The 25,957-nt window shown below is 44.5% G+C and overlaps 1 protein-coding gene and 1 non-coding gene across 6 annotated transcripts in view; one reads left to right on the top strand and one right to left on the bottom strand.

Annotated features, from left to right (window-relative positions):
- The window catches only part of LOC105489489 (semaphorin 5A), a 512,498-nt gene extending 496,210 nt beyond the window's left edge, over positions 1 to 16,288 (bottom strand). Inside the window, exon 1 of one of the 5 annotated variants that reach the window (XM_011754315.3) lies at positions 15,825 to 16,288. The gene's annotated coding sequence lies outside the window, so the exon portion shown is untranslated. The other 4 variants (XM_011754312.3, XM_011754314.2, XM_071099105.1 and 1 more) reach the window with 4 other exon arrangements.
- Positions 16,289 to 19,329: 3,041 nt separating this feature from the next.
- On the top strand, positions 19,330 to 19,399 carry LOC112427993 (small nucleolar RNA SNORD123). The gene has a single exon (XR_003019797.1). It is a non-coding gene; the product is annotated as a small nucleolar RNA SNORD123 (small nucleolar RNA).
- Positions 19,400 to 25,957: the final 6,558 nt, after the last annotated feature.

Raw genomic sequence — 25,957 nt, 5'->3', positions numbered from 1 at the left:
CTTTTCTCAGGCACTCTTAAGGCCATTTCTGATCTTCAGGCCACCTACATTCGTAGGGAACTATATCTGCAGACCCCATATCCTGGCTTTGTGTGGTCTGACAGATGTGGCTGTGTACCCTGAGCTGGAGGCTCCTCTCAGAGCCCCGGGCAAGTACCAACACTGTGTCCGTGCCACATGGGCATGTACCTTGGAAGCTCCCTTCAGCCTCAGCAAGTGAGGAAGCTCCATCAGGGCATGCAGACACACAGGACTCTTTCTGTCACTCGCTGTCCCACACCCCACCCTTCCTCCCTCCTGCCGTCACTGCAATTCTGCCCTGAGGTTCCTAGGAAAGCCTCAGGGTTTGATTGAATTGAACCTGCAGCATTGGTTTCGGTCCTTGAGGCACGCTGGCAAAAAATGGTATCCGTGCCAGGACAAGGGACACCCAACTGGAAAACAGATACTGAAAGAGCAAAAACCATCTCGAGTCTCTACACACTGTCTTCCCAGGGCAGAGCCTAGGGTGTGTCCCAGAGAAAGTTTCTAGTAAGTCTCCTGCATCATAGACCAAATGCTACCATTTACCCTAGTATCTTTGCTGGAGCAAGACACACTAAAAGCAAACAAGTGATCCAAGTTATAATGGGACCCATCATAAGCCCCTCTCTAAGAAGATAATAGATGACTGTCTATGAAGTTTAGAAAAAGACCTACCTGTGGACAAAGAGATAAACTGGGAAACCTCAGCTGTGTCTTCTAGGTTTTAGAAATCTATAGAATGTTTTTGTCAACCTGGAGGCAGTCAATATTCAATGAATAAGGCACGATAATTCACCAAATCCCTATCCCTTTGACTCAAATCTGTCCCATCTGCTGTATCAGTTTAGGACAACAGAAAGTGTTTGTCAGAAGAAAGACATTAAATATCCCCCCATCCTTTTATCAACTATGGATTACTTTACATGTGAACAAAAAACCTTAGGGAAAAACAATAATCAATGAACTTTTTTTTTTTTTTTTTTTTTTTTTTTTTTTTTTTTTTGAGACAGAGTCTTGCTCTGTCGCCCAGGCTGGAGTACAATAGTGTGATCTCAGCTCACTGCAACCTCCACTTCCCGGGTTCAAGCATTTCTCTTGCCTCAGCCTCCCAAATAGCTGGGATTGCAGGTTCCTGCCACCATGCCCAGCTAATTTTTTTTTTTTTTTTTGTATTTTTATTAGAGACGGGGTTTCGCCATGTTGGCCAGCCTGGTCTCGAACTCCTGACGTCAGGTGGTCCACCTGCCTCAGCCTCCCAAAGTGCTGGGATTACAGGTGTGAACCACTGTGCCCGACCTGCATGTATATTTAATAAAAAGGCATTTCTCTAGACATGGGGAAATGTAAATATAATTCTTTCAAAGAGAGATGGTCATTTGTCTCTCCAATGACTGGGGACAAGTGTTATCACAGATCTTTTCACAGAGGGCAACTGTATCTTCCTTTTATTTTCCACAGATAAAAGGCTGCCATGATAGCCAAGCCCTTTCTCCACTAGGCTTCTCCTTTGACCCTGTTTTTCATGTAAACAAAAGAGAAGAGTGAGGGGGAAAAACCTCAGCTGTTCTCCTTTATGCTCCCTGCCAATACAATAAACATGTCCCTGGTAGGTATTAACGGTCCTTCCACCAAGAGACTGTCATCTTCTAACAGCCTGCAACTGCTCCCAATTTCATGCAGTGCTCACTTTGTCAAGCACCTAATTCCAAAGCTTCCGACCCCCATGCTCACAATTAGAGGTTATTCTTTTGTTTTCTCCAAAGAATGAAGCATTGTTTGGCCAAAGCCATCAATCCTAGTGTTAGATTTACGCTGACAATTGGAAGATGTTGAAAATGCCAATTCGTCTGCTTCCATGATACTGTGGTGTCCAAGATACTGTCACTAATTTTGGATCATTGGAAATATTCCACCACAGGATACATTTGAACTTGTTAAAAATAGCCCAGCTACCCTTCTGAACATTTCAACTTACTGTGGCATCAACAGAGACGTGCTCCTAGTTACAGCATTGGCTTGCTCCTCCGGAATGCAGGAAAGGAGTCGAATTTCATGATACGGAATTTTTGAGGTTGTCCATAAGATTTTTAAAATAGACCTTTCACTTCAGTGTAAAAGGTTACACACACAGTAAAAGATTATAAATATAGAATTCAATGTCTTCTCTCCAAGTATAAGCAGACCATATTGTATATTTTAGGTATAAAATGTTCACCTAAAATATTCAATGTGAACAACTGATACTGTTTTCAGAATACTCCCTGTGCCTCCACTCTACTTAAATATGGAGCATTTAATTAAGTAAATCCAATTAATCACGTGAAAGTTAATGTGGGAAAAGGAAACAGCTAATAAACTCCCAATGGCTCAGAAAAGCAAAGCATTTCAAACACGCAGACTTTAGAAGTTTCCTATGTGCCTCTAATTATGTCTTTATACAAATTCCTTTAGCCTTCTCCCAATTCTGAAAAGTCTAAGGTCAAATTCTTTTCTATAAATATATCTACAAAAACTTTTTCTTCCCACACATAGGGAAGACACAAAAGATCGAGTGAGCTGGAACCCGTGGCCCCCTTCCTCATGGGTTTTTAAAACATCAGACATAAACTGCAACATATTTGGGCCACTGCAAGTATCAAGCAAAACAGCAAACCAGCAGAAGTCAAACTCAACCCCAACAGCTGTGTTGAAAAAGATACACCAGCACTCACCTGAAGAACAAAGATAAAAGCGAGTGACCCTATACACTTTCAAGAAAGCAGCCTTCCCTAACCTGCTTTTGATTTGTGTTCATATTAGCCCTGCAGGCTTAATTAAACCCAGTAGCCAACTGTGTGTCCACTTAAAAGTGCAATTAAAGAAGAATCCACAAAGGCCACTGGGCCCTGAGGGCCTCCCACAGGAGGCCCCACTATGAGTAATTCACTAATTGCGCCCTCTGTCCCCACTCTTAATGACGACTCTGCCATGCCCCCAGTCAAGATGCTTATTCTCCCCACTTAGGGCCAGCTCCAAAAACCTCAAGGCAGGAAGTGTGGGCCCAAAAGCCCGTTCTGCAGAGAACATACACTTTTAATTAAACAACAACAAATTAAAGGCCCATTGAAAAACACTTAGCAACAAATCCAAAACTGCACTGAGGTCCGTGTGTGACTACCACTAATTAAAAGGACTCTTGATTACAGATCCCTGGGTGTGATCTTGCAGCCAGGACTTACGAAGGGCCACGATGGAGCCCACTCTGAGGAGCAGGCCAGCCAGTGTTGCATCCTCATGGGACACTGTGGTACCAGGAAGCGGTCCCGATCCAGACCCCAAGAGAGAGTTCTTAGACCTCGTGCAAGAAAGAATTCAAGGTGAGTCCATAAAGTGAAAGCAAGTTTATTAAAAGCAAAGAAAATAGAAGAATGGCTACTCTGCAGGCACAGCAGTGGCAATGGCGTGGGCAGCATGGGGCGGGGGTTGTTTAGAATTTTATTTGGGGTTTACATGGGGCAAGTCAGTCTTCTCCTCTAGCCATAGTCCGAGTTCAAAATATTGATTTCCTTCAGCCTACCTCAATAGACAATTCCTCAATAGATACTCCCTTTAAAAATGTCTTTCAAGATTTCAATGGACAGGGCACATGACCACAGTGAAGCCTGACTCTTGTCCTGACTTGTGTATGACTTCAGGAACTAAAGTCCAAGCACCTACATTGACTCCTTGAAGTTCTAGAGAGGAACCTGACTGCACAAAGCCTTGGGTCAAGACTGAATGAGGTGTGAGCCCCGGGAAAGCCCTTCTGCTCTTCCCACCTCCCAGCTTCATCCTGAAGATCCTGGCTGGGAATACTTAAGGGCTTTCCTCTGCACCAAGACAAACCTCAGGGAGCGGGAAACTCTGCAGGTGGGCCTGGAAACACTGTTCAAAGTTAAATAACATTCGCAGGCGTAAGCTTTCAAGTGAATGAATCTTTGCGATTCTTACTTGCCAGCTTGCAGTTTCCTGAATGATTTCTTTTCGCAAGCTGGTGATAGAACCTAGGAATTCCATCACTGCTGGCAGACGGAAAGTAAATTTGGCTCCAGGCCTGACTTTCGGAGTCAGCGTGGAAAGCTGCAACAGCCAAGATGTGCTGCCTGGACGCGCTGAGATGCTCTCTCTATATGGGGCCCCTCCTTCCCAACTCTCACCTCCACCCTCCCAACCTACCCATGACTGCTGCACAATAGACATTCAGTGTGACATTCTTAGGTGAAGAAAGCTTTAGAAAAAATACTAGTTTAAAGTATGCATTGTTAAAAAAAATGTAGGGGAGGAGTGGATCGGCAGAGTGAGAATACTTTCAACTCAAACACCTGGATTGGGTTCAGGTCTTCCCACTTGCTCAGCACCACCTTTGAGGTGTAAGGAGGCGAAGGAAGCGAGAGTGCTTCAGCGGTGGAGAAGAGGGGGGCCTTTAAGGGGGGCTTTAAGAGTCTCTTAAATCTTTAAGAGACTCCAGATTTTTCCCACCAGGAACCAGGACTGAAGAAGGGAGGGAATCTCTACTGCCGTGCGGCAAGCCAGGAGAGAGTTACCCCATGGGCAGATGCTGGCTCTTCCCAAGCTCGAGAGCACCATCCAATGTGACGCAGACGTCGGGATGTAACTGAATAGCCATACATGCCTGTCATACTCAGAACTGACTTAGATGTGGTCCCATCTGTAGGCGCCAACATGAAATCACCCAGGAACAAGACTAGGAGAAAAAGGACGTGTGTTCCTGCTCCCATCATAGCAGCAGCAGGCTGAATCCCACAGCAGAGCAGCCAGATGCTTAGAGATACCTGATAATATCAGATACAGGGCACAAAACCTGGTGCACCCACTTTGACATGGGTTTGGGGGAGGACGGCTTGGCTCAAAACTTTCTGGTGAACAAGGAGCATAATAATTAAAATTATTTTGGTTTAGCAGAGAAATTAACCAGAGGAGGACAATGATAAGGAGGGGGGAAAGGAAAATTCCTCTGATAGATGGGGGAAAGTCACTAAAGGGTATCTGAAGAGCAGCCCTGTGCAAGAAGACAGGAGGCCGGGCACAGTGGCTGATGCCTGTAATCCCAGCACTTTGGGAGGCCAAGGTGGGTGGATCACTTGAGCTCAGGAGTTCGAGACCAGCCTGACCGACATGGTGAAACACTGTCTCTACTAAAAATACAAAAATTAGCTAGGCATGATGGTGCATGCTTGTAGTCCCAACTACTTGGGAGGCTGAGGCAGAAGAATCACTTGAACCCGGGAGGCAGAGGTTACAGTGAGCCGAGATCACACCACTGCACTCCAGCCTGGGCAACAGAGCAAGACTCCGTCTGAAAACAAAACAAAGAAACAAACAAACAAAAGACAGGAAACTGCAGTCCAGGATTCCCCTTTCCAGTTTAGATCATCCAGACACCGTGTCCTGGGCAAAGGCTCAATAATATCTGACAATGGACCCCTGCTCTGTAAAACACCATTTTTCTTTTATATTTACAGCCTGGAAATATTACACTTAAATGCAATGTCTATCTTTAACTCCTAGGCTCAAGCTTCAGTAAGGTTTCTCTTCACTGACACACTGGCAAAGATATTCTGATTTTAAACTTCAGAACAGTGACAGGAGGACAGGAGGTGCTGCAGACACGAGGCATTGGACATGGGCACCCTGCCAGGCTGTGAAGTGAACATTCGAGGCCCTTCCCTAGCTTCTCGCCTGCCAGAATAAAGTTAAAATCCCATACATCTTAGAGTGTCCAAAATCAATATTGGAGGCTAACATTTGGATGCTTTTCAGAAAAGAAAATGCTTAGAAAAAGTAGAAATCATTTTTTAAAAATGGTCTAATACATTTTATCCACTTAGGACAATGTCTTCACATAATTCTGTACATAACACTATTAGCTGCTTTAATTATGATCAACTGAAGCTACCAGAACCAATACAAATCTATGATTAAAGGAGATTTTAAAACAAGAGAAAATGCCCTTGCTTTCTTAATCCTTCTGTTTCAAAACTAAATATCTGCCCTGCTAACACAGACATTTTTCCAATCTTGTAACCAGCCAGTCTGTTTAACTGAATGGCTAATTAATTATCCTGGAAATCTAGAGAACATTAGCTTGTTGAAAATGAAAGAAAACAAAACCAAACCACAAAAAGTACCTACCTAAACAGTATTTTATCGACTAACCAAAACCATCAAAAGTGGTATGAAAGATGAAAATGTCACCCACCCCACTGCCATCTAATCAGCGGAAGGAACTATTAGTGCATCCTCATAAATAACTCTGTACCGCTGATGAAGGGTAATAATTTAGGATTGGTAATAGAAAAACATGGTCGTTCTGTAAATGTTACTCTTAATTTGCTTGTGAGCTAGGCTTCATGTTTGGGAAGAGGCAAGTTCAAAGTGAGCTGGTCAGAAATGACCCTGGCAAACGGTAAATCAAGCTATTGCACTAGGACTTAAAACACTGTTGCTCTCCATTTTTGGGAAGAAGTAACTAGAAAGACTGAAGAAATTAGGAGCTATGAAAATGCTGACCTGAAGCATCACAGGACTGGATAAAAAAATACTCTATTACCAATGGAGAAATGCATATGAGTGCTAAAGGCCAGCTAACCTGGACCACATCCCAAAAGCCATGCTGGATGTATCTGGACCGTGGACCACCTGTGCCAAAGTAAACACTCCCACGGAAAGCCACTATGTGGAAACCAACTGGTGTGGGGAAAGCAAGGTGCCCACAAGAGAACTGAGGAAGCCTGTGGCAGGAGGCAGAGAGGATTTTAACACACTAAACAGATGGAAGGTGCAGTAAACAAGGTGGGAGAGCTAAAGACACTCACTTCTACCCAGAGAAAACAGTGGAAGAGCAAGGAAATGAGAGGCAATTTGTATGTATCTCTACCCAAAACCTACATTCAGCTTTGCATTTTAACTGCAAAATGTGCCAAAGCAGAATCAGAAGAGCTAGAAGCAATTATTTGATTCTTCTCTTTCTAAGGTTGGGGGGCGGGGGCGGAAACACTCATCTTTAAATACTTAGGCTCTGGGCATTTAAAAATCTGCATTCTGCCACTGGTTCTGGATGTCAGAAGTTACCTGCCTCTCCAGCTGAAGCGAAGGTCTTGCTAAGAGAGTGTACAAGGACACAAAGCAGGCATTGGGAGCTTCTCCCCCATCAAAGGACAGCAACCTCGTTTGTTGAACAGAATGATGCTAGGAGTCCCAGACTCTGTAGCTCTAATGAGACCACAAGATTCTGTGTTGTCAAAGATGTTCCCGCTGAGCTATGCACATGAAATGATAAAATGGGCAGAGGGGTATCCTCTAAACAACGACTGGGAATTGGGGTACACCCAACATTCAGCAGCAAGGCTGGCTGATGAGTTTAACTGATTTAATCTGGTTATATTGTCTCACCCGGAAACAACCTAAGTTTGCTTGTTTTCATAATAGAGATCACAGCTCAGATAGACTTCCCAGGAAGAAAGTGCCTCCGTATCAAAAGAAATGTGCTCATCCCAGCACCCACTAGCCCTGGCGCTAAGCTTTGTAAAAGTAATGGAAACACAGAATGCCTTTCCCAGTAGACACAGCAGGACTCGTATTTAGGCCACTGGCAGTTTAATTGACTCTAATTTTAGGGATGATGTCCAGAATTTTTTTTAAAACTAGTTTTATTGAGGTATATGTTACATGCCGTAAAATGTACTCATTGTAAGTGTACAATTTAATGATTTTTAGTACATGTACAGAGTTGTACGACAATCTCCACAATCCAATTTCTTACCATTTCTATCAGGCCCAAAAGGCCTGGGCTGCCCATCTGCTGTCACGCCCAGTTCCCACTGCTAGCCCCAGGCAACCGCTAACCTGCCTGCCATCTTTATGGGTTTGCCTTTTCTGGGCATCTCTATAAATGGAAATACATGGTGTGTGGTCTTCAGTAACCGGCTTCCTTCACTTGGCGTAAGGTTTTGAGGTTCACACATATTGCAGCATATATCAAGAGTTCATTTGTTTTATTGCTGAATAGTAGCCCATTGTAGGGACAGACCACATTTTGTTTACCCATTCTTCTGTTTTAACTTATTAAATCTATAAATCCAACTACATGACTAGGCTTATTAGCCTGATCTCGGAATTATAATAAAAAGCCTGCCATATTTTAAAAATATTCTAGGATGTCTAAAATCTCTGTAATATGTAAACATATGTAATAAGGATCCAATATGTTCCCCGGAATTTGTGTGCTTGGAGGGGAGGGTGCTGTTTTAAATAAGAACATCCCTGAATTTCAATTTTTCTATGTTTTAATACAGGTTAAGTATCCCTTACCCAAAAAGCTTGGGACCGGAAGTATTTCAGATTTGGGATTTTTCTCAGATTTTGGAATATTTGCCTTATATATATCAGCATTTTTAGGGTCACGTTGGTGCTCAGAAAGTTTCAGATTTTGAAGCATTGTGGAATTGCGATTTTTTGACTAGGAATATTCAATCTGTACACATAAATTATATTTATGCTAATCTCCATGTCATGCAAGGTCATCAATTCATTTAACAAGTACTAACTTACTGTGCAAATCGTCGTGTATTAGGAAATAGGAAACATGCAGTCCCTGTCCCACCCTTGCACCTGCCAGTTTACAAAGACATTTGTATTTCAAGACTGCGCTAATAAATCAGTTTGGAGGCATTTGGAACATTTTTCTCCAAATAAAGAATATAAGTAGTTTTAGAGTTCACAGTGAGCCCCCAAAAGTCTTGTTTAAGCCTTAGTTCTTTCTCTCAGTAGACTCTATTGCAGTTGATACTATATACAATAGTATCTAAGGGTATTTGTTGATTCAGTCACTCACCCAAGATGGCCCGAGAGCCTTCTGCATGCCAGGCACTGTTCTAGGCACCATTGACAACACAGCTAATGAACAAAACAGTCTCATGGTCTCCTAAGCTGACATTCTGTATCTGTGAAAGACTTTAAGAAATAAAGGCAGTGTGTGGAGTTGTGCAAAATGATATGGAGAGAAGGCTGGGCGCAGTGGCTCACGCCTGTAATCCCAGCACTTCGGGAGGCCAAGGCGGGCGGATCACGAGTCAGGAGATCGAGACCATCCTGGCTAACATGGTGAAACCCCATCTCTACTAAAAATACAAAAAAAAAAAAAAAACACACACACAATTAGCCAGGCATGGTGGTGGGCGCCTGTAGTCCCAGCTACTCGGGAGGCTGAGGCAGGAGAATGGCGTGAACCCAGGAGGTGGAGGTTGCAGTGAGCTGAGATCACACCACTGCACTCCAGTCTGGGCAACAGAGCGAGACTCCGTCTCAAAAAAAAAAAAAAAGATACGGAGAGAAAAAGAAGAGTCTAAAGGAAGAGAGAAAATGGGGGGCAGGGGTATTTTCCATGCTATTTGGAGCACCTTTCTGAAGGGGGGATGCTTGAACAAAGATCTCAAGGCAGCAGGACTTGGTAGCAGTGAGCCTTCTGGGAAAGTGGTCAGAAAGCATTCCAAGTAGGAGAGGACAGGCAAAGGCCAGGAGGCTAGCCACAAGGTGGATGGGGCTGGAGGCAGAAAGGAGGGACTGTGGCAGCAGTGAAGACTGGTCCCAGAGCCAGGATCACACAGGACTCTCCCTAGTTCCCAGCCTCGGGTGCATATCCCTCCTGCAACTGAAGATTCCACCCCCACAGCAGGTCTCAGGCACACAGACCCATCTGAAGGCGAGCAGCACCAATGCGAGAAGCTGCAGACCCTGACTTAGCAGGCATGGTCTGTCACTGCATGCAAATTCCCGGGCATCTGTCTTCTTCCCTCAGATGGTTCTCCAGATCCTTGTTCACGCAGTGTGTTCTGAATGACCATTTTGAGGCCCTTCCTTTGTAATCGAGCATATTGCTGGCCATTCTTGAAGAGAAATCCTCCCTCCTCACTGTCTTCACCTCCGCTTTTCCTCATCTTGAAGACAGGGTTCGGTGAGCAGCCATCGAGCTGACACGGATGTGGGATTCTGACCCACCCCTGGCCGTTGGTCATCTTCAAGGCCATCTGGATGGTCCAACCGCTGTGTTCAGGGTCCTCACAGAGCTTTTGCCCAATTCCATGAGTCACAAAGGTACAGTTACACTCTGTCAACCAGTCCCACCCACACCACCCATTCTCTGGCCATGAATCCGTCCACTGCTGGCATCTCTCCGGCATAGCAGGAGAGTCGTCCCCTCAGGATCCCCCACTGCCAGCGAGTACCTAATTCAACGAGGAGGCTTCTCCCACGGCCCTGCCCAGTCAGGCAAGCATCTTTATTAAACCATGGGCTTCTGCTCATCATTCCACCCAGCTCTCCTACAATACTAACTTTCTTCTAAAGTCAAGTCCAGAGTTAGGAATTTATATGACAAACATACTTAGTTTATATTCACTTGTCAACCCATATGAACAATGGCTTCATTATAATATCTGCTACACAAAGTTGTTTAGCATCCTGAGCAATTATTTTTCCTTTATGCCGCCACTTACAAACAGTGTTCTTAACCTGAAAATCAGGCCGGGCACGGTGGCTCACGCCTGTAATCCCAGCATTTTGGGAGGCCAAGGAGGGTGGATCACTCGAGGTCAGGAGTTTCTACCAAAAATATAAAAAATTAGTCAGGTGTGGTGACACATACCTGTAATCCCAGCTACTCGGGAGGATGAGGCATAAGGATTGCTTAAACCTAGGAGGTAGAGGTTGCAGTGAGCCGAGATCATGCGACTGCACCCCAGCCAGGGTGACAGAGCAAGACTCTGTCTCCAAACAAAGAAAAAAAAAAAAAAGAAAGAAAATCAGTAGTTTTACAACAAACCTAAATCTCAGTCCTGTAAAAGGAGTCACAGAAGCCAGCTGTGATTCTAAAATCCATTTGGTTACAGGATGCCTAACCACAAATGTCCCTGGCCTCCGACATGTTCTCTTTCCACAGCAGGTCTGGGGGCACCGGCAGGAGTCAGCTGCCTTGGTAGCTGGCTCAGAACAGCTTTGGGGGCCTTCTGCAAGATGTGTCACATCTCCAGTTTTGTTTTGTTGTTTTGTTTTGTTTTTACAGGAAGAAAAGCTCTCTGTGTGGAATGTTCTTTGAAGTCGGTTTGCGAGGAATGCCATCTCTCCTGTGATTCAGGAGAATAGAAGTTTCGGTTTTATGATTTTGCAGACAGATCACAGGAAACTGCTTAGCAATTTTTTTTTCTTAGTTGCTTTCCTTGACACTGTTTTTCTTTCCATGGGTACATCATACATCGTTGCCAAACATTGGGTGGATTTGAACTGATTGAAAGAGGCTCGATTTTCTGTGAACAATTTGTCCTTGTGCTATCCTGATTGTCACTCGCCTATAACTTATTTAATTTCACATCTCAGCAAATACAGCATTTTTTCTCCAATAGAGTTGGCTTCTGATAGAATCACTCTACTGGTTATTTATCATACATATCTGTCATTGAATTACCTATTGCAGTAGTATGATTTACTCAATTGTACATAAAAATGTAACATAAAATAACATTTTTCCTATGTATACTCCTTCATTATTCTACATGAACCCTAGGTTAGCCAATTCTACAGAAATTCAGTGACAAATAATGGGTGGACGATGGGAAGATAAAAGATTAGTGGGCTCATGACCTTTCGATAACAAAAGAAATTCATCCTCTAAAAAAATTATTCTTTTAAAATAGTTTTTTTTTTCTCAAGTGGTAATCAGGAAACCAATTCTAGGAAACCAATAAGGAAAAAAAGAGTTTAAAAATAGAATGATTTTATTTTTTCCAAATACAACAATACTATGTCAGTACATTTTAAAATGTAGGAAAGGGAAATAAAGTGTGCTTGTCTTTGCTCTTGTCAAACCACCATTAATCTTGGACCAAAAAAGAAGGAGAAGAAAGAAGATGACAACAGCAATTCCTTTGGGAAAATTTTCTGTGTTCTTGAGCCCACTGTTGGGTTACCCTTTTTTTTTTTTTTTTTACATTTCACGCACAAGGTGAAATATGACTTGTTTTTGAAGTTGCCTGGCTTCAAAATACTCTGTGAAATGGACAGCCAGGTTTTCTTAGCTATACAGTCTTTTAGTTGGCAAAGATTGTGTCAATAATCGTATGTTGAAATAAATTACCTATTATCCAATACCTTCTCTTGGATCAAGTTTTCATTTGTTTTGTTCTATTTGGCTTCAATTTTTAATCAAAGCAAGTTTTGAGTAGTCTCATTTATATTGAAAAGTTTGTCTATGTCTATTCTAGCTTACTTTAATTTTGCTTTTTCTTTTCTCCCTATCAGAAATTGATTTTGTATATCTGGATAACCAATTCTTTAAAAGTTCATCTGAAAAATATGCTGTATATTTACCAAGCATACCCACATCTGTTTCTCCAAAGTGCTTCCCAGCAACCACATCTCACCCGCTGAATTTATCCCCAAGTTGCTCCCAATCTATACAGGAATTGGAAACAGGAGATTGCCCCCTATCTATAACAGATCATCTCTGCAGGGCAGCAGAGTGATAAAAACCTAATTTTCAACCAAATTTCTGCATCTCAATTTTAAAAAGTTGCTGAGAACATATGTGAAATTATCTATGTTGTCAACTGTACTCAAGACAACTGAAAGTACTTATAGATGTTCATTTTATGATTCAAGAAAACAATTAACTTTCTTGATATAAATTTGCAAGTAGATGCAGGTGAGCAGAAACGTACAAGGTTTCACTTTAGACACTTTGTACTGAGTTGTAACTCAATTTGTTAGACACCATAATTTACATTTTAAATATTATTTAACACATAAAAACTTGTCACCTTGGTATAATTATACCCCAAGCAATTTGTCTGGGTAACTATAGCAACAATTGCAGAAACAGTTTAAAATACAAAATTGGTATAATTTTAGAATCAAGAATTATGGAGGATTTATTGCAGGATGTAGGGCTGCTATACTCAAATAGTTGTACATATACTACTATGAAAATGGATTCCTTGACTGGGATATATTATAAACTCATTTGTTCTGTCTTGCACACCATCTGCTTTGTAACTCAAACCTCTTCATTGGGATGAGTTTTTGATGTTAGTTAATTGTAGAGTTCATGATTACTTGTCTACATAATACAATGCCTTTATACTTTTGGCTGGACATTTAGCAAAGGTTTTCTGCCCCTCCTCCACATCTTCCTGTATCAAAAGAAAAGACTCAGTTTCAATGACTTTATGACCAAAAAAGAAATCATTGGAAACTCTTCAAACTCATCACCAAGTTAAGTAAAACTGTGTCACGATTCAGATACGCAGCTCTCTCTAACATCAGGAGCATCTGACATCGTCCCCAAAGAGCTGGCATCTGTTATTTTGGGCCCCTAGCACACAGCACAGAGAAAGGCTTGTTGGTTGTAACATTTGTCCTTCAGCAAGAGGCTAACATGACTCTGGAACTAAATTTCTTACTGCAAATCCACGGATGGGGCTTCAGAAGGCACCTGACTCTCTAAAATTTATGCAGAAGTTTGGATAAATGTGTTTGTATTTATTTTGGTCTCGTGGTCAATACGTTTTAACAGCCTCGGTGCTGTAAGTTTCTGTGTTTCATTCTCGCAAGACACGTGATGAAATCATTGTAAAGGGAAACGGCAGTGAAGAACACAGGCTTATTTTAACCAAATTCTGAACATCTCAAAAATTTCTTTTGGACAGAGACAAGCTTTACCACCCAGGAGACCAAAGCCTTTGCTCTCAGCAGGGATCTCGCAGCTGTTTGACATTACAACAACCAAATGAGTTAGTGCAATTCACAAAAGACATCAAATGATTAGCATCATCTGTCTTCTCCCTGTTAATAAAAGTACATATTGGCTAAAAGCACATAAAAATAGATGTCAGTTTGTCACCCCCACGCTTCAATGTGTATACAAATGCTTAGCGTGACCTCACGGAGCAATGTGGATGAGCAAGCTTCTATAACCAAAGTTTTTAAAAGAAAGAAACTCAAGGAAAAAAACATCTGTGTTTCAAGTGAACCAAACAATTACACTTAGGGCTGTTTTTTCATGAAAAACAAACATAGAAAAAGAAATCTTTTGGAAGGGAAAAAAATCCATGTTTCTTTTGGTGTAAATACAGGCACAGACAAGAAAGTTATTTCAGTTATACATAACTTAAAGGTATTATCCGCCTTAACTGAAACTGTATAAAGTGGTCAGGATAAACATTACACTCTCTAAAATAATGAAACTGGCATTAATTAGCAACAAATTTAGCAATCCTAATTAGGTATTGAAAAATATTTCTTATTAAAGTCTGGTTTTGTGTTTCTGTCTCCTTATGAACAGACTACCTCTATAATTAATAACATATCTGCTGATTCCAAACTCAGCCATTAGGATAGAGCTCTTCTGGGTAAGCTAGACGTAAAACTTGTCTTTCTTCAAAACGAACTAGAACAATCATTTGTGACTCCTGATGTGTTAACTAAAGTAACCCTAAAAAGCAGAACGGTATGAAACAAAGCTCACGCTATCTTCCCTCAATTTCGATTTCTTTCTGAGTAAATGCAACAGTCACAAGGAAGACAGATGTCCAGACAAGGAAGAGTTTACAGGGATCTTCTTCTCTGGAAGAGACCTTTCTAGTTAGAGCACTTAGGTCTGGCCGCCACCTTTCCTGTCCCCTCTTCTAGCAAGGCTGACAGCTCTCTATAGCCACCGGATCAGCTCCCCCAACCCCCGGCCCCCAAAATGAAATTACTACAAGATCTGCCTGGTTCTGCTGTTTGTTGCCTGGGACTCCCGCCCACTCGCCCAGGACCCAGCAACTGCCTGTGGCGCCTGGTCCTCAGAGCGCTCGCTCGCAGCGCCCCCTGCCGGGAATCCCGAGGACGCCGCAGGCGCAGGAAAGTTAAATCCCAACTCTGGCCGCGGCGTCCAGGTACAAAGCAAGCAAAGGGCTAGGAGGTGAAGGCGCTTCCCGCCAAAGCCCAGGGAACCAGGATGTGACCACGCCAAGCCAGGCACCGGGCGCCGCGGGGAGCGAGCCGCGGGAATCACTCCTCCACGACTGTTCCCACGCACATCTTGGGAAAAACCGTTCCCTCTGGGGCCCAAAACCCTGAGCCAGGGTTTGTAAAAATCCGTGGAGCAGCGGAGGGATACCTGGGGAAAGGCGCTTGCCTAGCAGCAGCCCACCTGGCTGGTGGTTCCCCAGGCCTCTGCACCCCGCCTTAGTATCTTTCATTAACCAAGGCGCTTGGCGGAGTTGAGCCCAAGTCCCACCGCCTCCCGGTTCCCCTGTAAGGAAAGCAGGAAAACCTGCCCAAGCCGGCGAGGCTGCGAGGTAGCGGCTCGCGGACCGCCAAGTCCCGACCTCCGTGTCCCCTGCCCCCAGCTCCCGGCAGTGGGAGCCTGGAGGCGCGCGGGTGCGGACACAGACCAGTGTGCGCACCTTTCCGGGTGTTGGGCAGGGGTCACGTCTCGCCCACCGCGACGCTCCGGCTCCTTACCTCTCCATGCTCAGACCTCGGCACAGGCGGGTACACAAACTTCCAACCCGTGCACTAGCTCAACTGTGGGCGCCCCCGGACTGACGGTGGTCCTAATCCTGTACGCGGAACCCCCGCCCAGGTGCTTGCTGATGGATCCCACCCGAGATCGGCACCACCCACCAGCCGACGGCTGCAGTCTCCCGGTACCGGCCAGCGGCGCGGCGCGGCGCGGTCAGGGGCTCCGGCCAAGGCCACGCAGGGATCGGGCGGGGGTCGCTCACCAGGTGCGGGGCGCGCTGGTGCCAGTCATCCAGTGCCTGGGGCCAGAGCGGCTCCGAGGATCCTCTTCAGCACCTGGCTAGGGAAGTGGAAGCAGCAGCTGCAGCCGCCCCCTACTCGCTGCGCTCCAGAATGGGGGCACCCGCTTGGGGGCCACGAGAACAGTCCCCGAGCGCGTAGCCAACCGGTGGGTGGGCAGGTTCGCGCCCAGCAGAGACGACCCGCGAAGTGGCAAAGTTGGGTTTCTGAGACAGCTCCGCAGGGCAGTCGCGGGTGGGAGAGGGGAGCGCCCCGGGATAAGTCACACTGGCCGGGCCTCCCCTGCAAAGGGAAGGTGGAGGGCCGGGGCTGCAGCGGGCCAGGGGCTCCGAAGCCCACCCGCGGCGGGAAAGCAGCGCTCGGGAGCGGGCGCAGCGAGAGCAGCCGCCACCGGCGCCGCCTTCCCGGCGAGTAGATCCGCGCGGGGCTAGCGGGCGCGGAGAGCGCGGGGCGGGGAGCGCGGGGCCTCCTGGGCCCGCCCCCGCCCCGCCCCGCCCCGCCCCCGCCCCGCCCCGCCCCCGCCGCCGCGCCTCCTCCTCCTCCCTGCCGGGGTGAAACTCCAGCGCCGCACCCGCGCCTGACCTCCCTGAGCCCCGCCCCTTCCCGGTACGGGACCCCCACCTTCGCTCCCGGGAGCCCCGCTGCACCCCAGAGTTCCATTCCTGCTTCCCCAGTGCGAGTGCGGCCGAGCGCTGACTTTTGGGGGCTCCCTTCCCCGTCTCACTGGGTCCCTCTGCGGCTCCCCCGCCCGCTGTCCCGCCTCAGACGTGGCTGCACCCCGGAGCGGGGCGCCGGCCGAGACCTGAGACGTGGCGATGCCGCTCTGCCGGCCTCGGCTCCAGGTACGTGCTCTTCCCTCGGCTGAATCTGGCCCTGGGTTTGGGGGGCAGGGGCCGTCTGGTCCTCCGGAACTCGAACTTTGTGATTTTGTTCTTTCTGTGTGACACCCTCATCCGTTCTGAGAGTGAAACTCCTTAAAGAAGACGAGAGAGTCAGTCGTTGCGGGTTCTTGGAGGAGCCCTTTGGGGGTGAGCCTCCCGGCTAGTTTGGGTCGATTTCAGAAGGTTGAAGTCCAGGAAATGAACAAATCTGACGAATCAAGGAGGCAGGTGGAGGGGTCCCCAGGTAGCCACGCTGAGCGTTAAGAGAGAAGTCCCGTATGGTCAAAGTCATTCGTCCAATTCTGAGCCGAATATTCCCTGTTGCACTTTTGCAGGATCTTTGGGCCTTACTAAGTACTCAGGTGAAAAGTTTCTAGTTGGAAAGCGAGTAAAGTACCTTTGAAGACGTGTATAACTGGATACTTTGTTGCAGGTTTTCAGCTTCTGAAGCAGGCGGTGGGGGAGAGAGGGAGGTTGTCAGCCTCGCGAAAAGAGCAAATGGTAAAGTTATAGGAGTATAAGGTATAAAACTTGGGTGCGGAGTCCTGACTGGCCTTGAGTGGCCCTTTCCCGCTGGATGGGGGTACGGGACAGTATCTCTGGGCCCTTTTTTCTCCATCTGCACCTCAGAGGGAGGCTTGAAGGTCCCTGCATGAAGAAACGCGTGAATTGCCCTCTCCTAACCGCAGTGAGGTAGGGACCCGGTAAGGACCCGTGTTCACACCAGCGCCCTTCCAGCCGGTGGTGGGTTATGGATGGGCCTCGCTGGTCCTGGGCATGGTCCAGCGCGTCCATAAGGGTTCCACTGAGCTCATCAATAAAACAAAGAAGCTGTTGCAGGCTGCAGGGTGTCATAGCTCTCGCACAGTAGCCATGCAGACCTGAGAGGACAATGGAAATACAAATTGCCATCGATGTGTCTATTTTCTAGAACTTTTTTTTTTAATAAAAGAGTTAAGTGAAAGCAGTTCCGAAGGTTTCTATGAAAGCCCAGCCCATCCCCAAATGCTCAGTTTCTGGCACGTGTGATCTGGCTGTCTTGGGTACTCAGCCCTTACTGGGATTTCCTTTAAGGCCTCTGGGAGGAAGTGTCAGTAGCCGGCAGGCCTCCTTGGCAAGCATTTCTCCCTGGGTTGTGGCGGGGGCTCCTGGCCTGCTATGTGGCAGCTGCAGGCTCCTGGGGACCTGAACAAAAAGCTTAACCGTTCTCCCTTCCCTTGCTTGGCACTTAGGACACTAGTTCCATTCCAGACATTCCGATTCTCTTGCCTACGTGGCACAGAGGCCTAGGAGCCTCCCTGTGAGGCAGAGGCAGGCCAAGGTCTTGCCTGGCTGCTTCTAGAGGGGAAGATGTAGGGAGGAAGCTGCCTTCTGCTTGGATTCTGCAGCCTTTGCATGGACCTGTGGAGCCTATGTGGCCAGGGTGAAGGAGACAGAAATTAGAACCCAATGTATTCAGCTAATCCTCTTCTTGCCTCTGAACATTGCAGTTAATACTTTAAAAGAAAAAGAAAAAGAAAAAATTCTTGGCATATAGAGCTAAGCAGTGGGAAGAAGATAGCTTTCTACAGCATAACCCAGTAGGTCTGATAACATAACACTTAACTGGATAAATTCTGTAATTTTGTGTGTATGCAGGGGGAGAGTTGAATTCAGTTTTGCTGTTTACACGCTGCACCAATGCTCTGTTAAAAGATGTATATTTTAGTGATAATTACAAAATAATTGCTAATAAGCAGGTAAATAAACCAAATTATAATTTAGAGTGCATCCTTTGTTTAAAGTGAAATGGATCTAAATTGAGGATGTAATTTTGAGTTTTAACCTGGGGAAAGTTCTTTTTATTTATTTATTTTTTTGAGACGGAGTCTTGCTCTGTCGCCCAGACTGGAGTGCAGTGGCGCGATCTCGGCTCACTGCAAGCTCCGCCTCCCGGGTTCACGCCATTCTCCTGCCTCAGCCTCCTGAATAGCTGGGACTACAGGCACCCGCCACCACTCCGGGCTTTTTTTTTTTTTTTTTTTTTTTTTTGTATTTTTAGTAGAGACAGGGTTTCACCAGGTTGGCCAGGATGGTCTGGATCTCCTGACCTCGTGACCTGCCCGCCTCGGCCTCCCAGAGTGCTGGGATTACAGGCGTGAGCCACCACACCCGGCCAACATGGGGAAAGTTCTTTACCTTTTCTCAGCTACAGTCTCTTCACCAGGAGCTTAGACACACCAGCCTGGCAGGGGGATGTCAGTTGTCTGCTTGAAAGGAGAAAGACAGTAATCTGTGTAAAATACTCACCCAGCCCCCAACATATAAGCAGGCTTTCCATAAACAAAGTCATTTTGAAGTATATACAAGTATTTCTTTTTTCTAAACAAAATTTTTCTTTTTTTTTTCTTTGTAAAGGTCTTACTTGCTAGAAAGCTCTCTGAATTACGCTGCTTCTCATCACATAAAACTAAGGATGATCATTTTTAAACAAACAAACAAAAATATTTAGTTCTCTTCTTTTCAAAATAAAATACAGCTTTCCCCAAACTGTTTTAGGTGAGCCATGCACACAATGTGAAAGAATGAGGAAACCAACAAAACACTTGGTGAAAATGATGAATTCTGGGGCGCTGATTCATGTGACTTGAAAAACGCCATCCATTTCCTGATTCACCTCACTTCTGTTCGGAACTATGAAAGATCACTTACATTTCTGTACTAATTGACCAATTTTGTCTTGTCTTTACTTCCCTCCCTAGTGCTTGAATTTCAGCCACATCCCTAAGCTGCCATCTCAGACCAGAGGAACAGGGAGGGGGCTTTCTGGAAAGAACATCACCTGGAAGAAATCAGGACATGACTGTGGGCCATGAGTGACCTTCAAGGAAAGCCAGGTATCTGTGGTATTTAAGATGTGGTAAGATTGTATTAAAATTATAGAAAAAACCTCAATCCAGAAATCGTGGCCTCTTGACATTTATATCTTAACTGGATTTTCCTGCCAATGAGACACATTACAATCATCCTCTATGAGTGTTCTCTTTTTACCTGTCTTCATTCTTTTAGATCCGTGACATTTAAGAACTGAAGAAACGAAAAGATTGTCTGATCAGTCCCATCGGTCTTTTTCCTAATGCTAAACATTGATACAAAGATGTGAAGTTTGATGTCTCACTAAGACTGCCTAGTGCTGCTTTATTGCTCACCTACTTCAAAGTATTGGGAAAACATGATTATGGGTACAGGTGAGGCTGGGTTGCACCCAAACAGGTTTCTTTTGTCAGATTCTTTTGATGGATTAGGAATCTACAAGTGGGGAGATTTAAGGGAAATAGCCCCTACACTTGCATTTTCTTTACGTCTTTAGGGTTCTCTTACCCTGAAAAACACGCATTCCTCTTTAGTGTAGCAGCCCACTCTATTGGCAAAGTTAAGCAGACTAGTTTTATTTAAAAAGAGCCACCCAGAACCTTAGATAGAAAATACTTGAGGCGCAGATGAGAGTGAGCACAAATGTGCATAGCACATGCAGTTTCCTGGCCCTTAAACTGAAGGGCCACGTCAGTCTGCTCCTCCAGGCACAGCCTGGGACCCCATCATGTGCCCGGCTCTGCAGTCTGAGCTTCTACTCAAGTCCACCAAGGCCTGCCTCACACAGCCCATGTCTGGTCAGAGGGTTGCACTTTGCCACTGCCATATGTTCCCAGAGGTTGGCACAGCATGACCTGGACCTCACCTAACCCAGGCAAACTCGGCTCATCTTTGAGCTCTGTGGAACCCATTTCTCACGGAAGAACCACATTTCCGCACCTCACAGCCATGTTCAAGGAAGCAGCCTGGGTAAAGCAATGACTCAAGGATACAACAAGCAGACCACACAATTAACAAGACGTGCTGACTCGCAGGAGCAGCTGGGGGAGGGTAGGTGTCGTTTTCCCTGTTTATTTTTTTTCTTAAGAAGAGTTTACTGATTCTTCTTTCAGTACGGGCCTTTTAATAAGATACTGTGCTTTACTTCAGCTATGTGTGCAGAAAATTAAAGGATTCTAGAAGTCTGAAAGTGTTTTGCCTTGTCCTCTTGGTTAAATTTCTGGCTATATTGTCTAGCAACTCAATTTGCTTAAACAAAATTGGTGTGTCGAAAAAGCCCAAGTCATCTTTTATAAGTATGGTCTGGGGAGAAGAAAAAGAAAATGCTAAGTTTAAAAGATTTTTGGACTATCTGAAGAAAATACAGATAGCTTGTGGCATGGAGATAAAGCCTCGGGATGGTTTCCAGGCTGTTATTTTCTGACATTGAGTCTTGTATATATCTTGAATGTCTATAAGCAAAGAATGGCTATACATTTTTTTTAAAAGATATGTTTTATACTTATTAATCAATGTCCTCTCTGTTCCTCTGCCTTTGAAAATAGAGCTTTGGGGAAAAATAAGTACCTTTGGAAATATGTTTTCAAAAATAATATTCATCCTGCTTAGATTTAGAAGCACAGATTGCTCTGCCTTAGTTTATTTCATTATTTACCAGAGAGATTAACTCAAAATAACCTTGAGTTAATGAAAAGATGGTTTATTAAGTGAAATTAAATCCAAAAGTAAAATGTCTCCTGAAGCAAATCCGTAGAAAGAAGAGCCATCAAGGATCCAGTGGGCCCTCCATCAAGTGCTGTTTCAGACCCTCCTCTCCATTCCAGTCTCGTTGCCATAATTCACAGTGTCAGTGTCTCTCACCCAAAATACCAACACCTCCTCTTATTGTCTCCCTGACTCCAGTTCCAGTGATCATTCCCCAGTCAGCAGCATCACACCCACCCCTCACACACACATCGTTATCATCATTACCCTTAATAACACAGACCTGATTTTATTTGAATTGGAAACCACTTGGCTTTAAAAAAAAAAATCTCCCTTGCAGCTAGGTGAGGCCATAGAACTCAGCCATAACCCATAAGATGTAAGTGGAGTAGGATTCTAAGACAGGCTTTGTAAAAGGGAGCAGACAACTAAATGGGCATGATCTTTCCTGTCCTTCTCTCCTAGGTCTGGATTCCCACCTGGAAGTTGATTGTGATGGTGGAAATACCAGGCACTTGTCGGGTGCGACGGCTCATGCCTGTAATCCCAGCACTTTGGGAGGTCGAGGTGGGTAGATCACCTGAGGTCAGGAGTTTGGGACCAGCCTGACCAACATGGTGAAACCCCATCTCTACTAAAAATACAAAAATTAGCCAGGCATGGTGACACGCACCTGTAGTCCTAGCTGCTCGGGAGGCTGAGGCAGGAGAATCTCTTGAACCAGGGAGGAGGAGGTTGCAATGAGCCAAGATCATGCCACTGCACTCTAGCCTGGGTGACAGAGGGAGACTCTGTCCCAAAACAAACAAACAAAAAATGAAATGCCAGGCACCAGTTTAGACTCTTGAGGATATAAGTTATGAGCCAAGGATAATGGTGTAAAAAGTAGCCTAAATCCCTTGTGACTCCATAGAGCCCCTGCCTCAGCCCTGAATTACCTAACCCCAGACTTCATGACCTGAGAAAGAAAGAACTTTCTGTTTTGCTTTAGCCATCATTGTTTCTGTTCTGTTTTTAGCAGGAGAATGTGATTCCTTACTGATAGAGGCAATTCAGTTCCTCCAGGTCTGGCAGCCCTGAAGCTTCATCCCTCAACATTGCGGCCTATGCAGCCAGTGCCCCTCCCCCTTTCTCCCACCCAGCTTTCCCATCTGCAACCAAGCTTGTTGCACACCATGTGCCAGACGTACGGCTGCACATTCAAAAGAGAATGAAAAGACACACAGAGGCGATCCCTGCCCTTTCAGAAGTTACAGCTTACCGAGTTACAGCTTACTGAGTTATGGAACCCACAAGTATGTAATTCTAAACCCTGATACATGCTATGAAGGACAAATATATGGGTGTCTGGTTTAGTCTGGGGAATGGGAGAGGCATCACTGAAAAAGTAGCATTTGAGATGAGAGTTGAAGGAAGAGTAGAGACCAGCAAGAAAGTGGGAAAGATAAAGGATGAGAGTAAGACTCCAGAAAAGGGTGGAAATGGTGATTAACTTTGGAATTTAATTCAAACACACTTGTTAAAGTATCAAGGATAGTAATAGTAATTGCAAATGAATAGCAATAGATACTGTCATAGTCCATTTCAGGCTCCTATAACAAAACGCCTTAATTCTCAGTAACATCTAAACAATTGCAATTTATTTATCACAGTTCTGGAGGCTGGAAAGTTAAAGATCAAGGCACCAGCAGGTGAAGGCAGAGTCTCTGCTTCCAAGATGGTGCCTCGTTTCTGCGTCCTCTGGAGGAGAGGACCACTGTGTCCACACATGGCTGAAGAGCTGGATGGAGAAAAGGGCCCAGCTAATTCCCTCCAGCCCTTTTACAAGCCGCTAATCCCACTTATGAGATCACAGCCCTTACAGCCTAATCACCTCCGAAAGGCCCCACCTCTTAATACTGTTGGATTGAGAATTAACTTTCAACATGAATTTTTGGGAGGATACAGTCAAACCATAGCATTCTTCCCCTGCCCCCTCGAAATTCATGTCCTCATATACAAAATTCATCCCAAAATTGATAACTTATTGCCAAAATTCTTAACGTGTTCCAGCATTAACTTTAAAGTCTTAAGTCCAAGGTCTCATTTAAACATGATCTATATCAGATACAGCTGAGACTGAAGGTACACTTCATCCTAAGGCAAACTCCTCCAGCTCTGAGCCTATGAAATCAAACAAGTGATGTGCTTCCAAAATACGGTAGTGGTACAGGCATAGGATAACATTCCCATTCAGGAAGGGAGAAATGGGCAAGAAGAAAGTGTCACAGGCCCCATGGAAGTCCAAAACCCAACAAGGCAAACTGTTAAATCTTGAGGTTTGAGAATGGTCTTTTTTGGGTCCATGTTCATCCGTACACACTGGGGCAAGGGTTGGACATCCAAGGGTCCAACCAGCCCTACCCCCATGGCTTTGCTGGGCACAGCCCATGCTGTAGCTCTCACAAGTTGGAGTCTAGTGCCTGTAGCTCTCCTAGGCTGGCATTGCACACTGGTGGCTCTACCAGTTTGGGATCTCGGGGGCAACCCTGACCCCACAGCTCTGCTGGTCATTACCCTAGTAGGCACCCTCTGCACCTATCTCACCTTTGGGACAGTGCTCTGGGCTCTGGGCTCTGGGCTCTCCAAGACATCTTTTGAAATCTACATGGAGATAGCCATGACTCCACAGCTCATACACTCTATATAAATGCAGAGTTGGCACTTCAAGAATGTCACCAAGGCTTATTACTTGTACCTTTCAGAAGGGTGGCCCAAACCACATCTGAGCCCACTTGAGCCCCAGCTGGAGCAGCTAAAAAGCACTGTGTTAGAATGCGGAGAACAAATATCTGAGGAGGCCGCAGGCAGTGAGCCCTGAGGTGCCACAGGTGCCCTGGGCCCCTCCCTTGAAACCTTTCTGACTTGAAGGCCCTGGTACTCTGGGATCATGATGGGAGCGGCAGCCTCAAAGATTGAAATGCCTCTGGAATCATTCTTCTATTGTCCGGATAAATAGCGTCTGGCTTCCTTATAGCCACACTAATATCATATCAAACGTTATGTTTGCTTAGCCATGCCCTTGGTATTCTCTGAATATTCATTTGCAATTACTATTCAGAGGGCTGAGCATGCCCTTTGAACCTTTACAACCTGGAAAGACTGAAAATTTTCCATATCTTTAAGTTCTACTTCCCTTTTTATTGTAAATTCATTTTTAATTCATTTCTCTTCTCTTGCATTTTATGATAAACAGTCAAGAAAAGCCATGTAGTACCTTGAACACTTTGCTTAGAGATTTCTTTCACCAAATATCCTAGTATATCACTCTTAAATTCTGCCCTCCACGGAGCACTAGAATGCAGACACAATTCAGCCAAGTTCTTTGCCACTTTATAACAAAGATAGCCTTTCCTCCAGTTTCCAGAACATTTCCATCTGACACCTCACCAAAATGACCTTTAGCATCCATATTTCTACCAACATTTTGATTACAATCTTTTACATAATCTCCAAGAAGACTGAGGCTCTGTCTATAACTCTTCTTCTGAGCCTTTACCTTTGACAGTCCATTTATGGAAATCTAGGCTTTTTCTAGCCTACTTTGCCAAACTCAGCCTCTACCCATTACCCAGTTCCAAAGTTGCTTCCACATTTTCAGGTATTCACTACAGCAGCACCCCACTACTCATTACCAATTTCTGTTTTAGTTCATTCCAGGTTGCTATAACAAAAACCTTAAGCTGGTTACTTTATAAATAATAGAAATATATTTCTCATGGTTCTGAAGACTGAGAAGTCCAAGATCAAATCACCAGTAGGTTCAGTATCTGGTCATTGCTTCCAAGGCAAAATTAATCCTTATTTTATTATCAGCATTCCAGTGAATAGAAGAATCATAGGCCAAATACTAACAAATTCAAGGATGTTTTATCATTAGAAAATATGCTAATATAAATCACCTCATCAACAAATTTTTAAAAAACCATATGATTATTTCAATAGCTGCAGAATATGTTTTGATAAAATTAAACATGTGTTTGTCATTCAAAAAAAAAAAAACCTCTTAGCTAACTAGTAATAGAAGGGAATTTACCTAAATTGACAGACTATCTACCAAAAAAAAAAAAAAAAATCAACAAAAAACTTGTTATTTAGTGGTGAAAAGTCTTAGGCATTCAATTGAAAGAGAAGATCAAGACAACCTGTACTTTCAGTCACTGTTGTTGAAGAGAAATATCTGTAAGGACAAATCAAATCTCCTTATGGATATTTCTCTTCAACATCTAAACAGTGATTGAAAAGGGAAAAGTTAACTTTTAATTTCAGATGATATAATTGTATCTAATAAAAACACTTAGGAAAATCTGCATATCAACAATTAGAATAAAGAGAAAGTTCTATTAAGTTCTGAAAGACTTTTGTGAAAAAATTATAAAGCTAAATTTAAATCCTAAAGAAGAACAAAATAAATGTATGCTATTCCACATTGATGTATTGGAAGATTCAGTATATAATACCTTGAATATAAAATATTCATACAGAAATATCCATGCTACCCAAATTTATCCTTCAATACAATGTATATCTCATCAAAATCTCAACTGGCTTTTTACAAAACCTAACATCCTAAAGTTTATAAGCAAAGCAAACACAAATTTCCATAAGTGATTAAGGAA

This window comes from Macaca nemestrina, chromosome 6 (genome assembly GCF_043159975.1).
Source record: "Macaca nemestrina isolate mMacNem1 chromosome 6, mMacNem.hap1, whole genome shotgun sequence".
Taxonomy (NCBI): Eukaryota; Metazoa; Chordata; class Mammalia; order Primates; family Cercopithecidae; genus Macaca; species Macaca nemestrina.
Note: the sequence above shows the minus strand (reverse complement) of the source record. Positions and strands in the feature narration are given on the sequence as shown.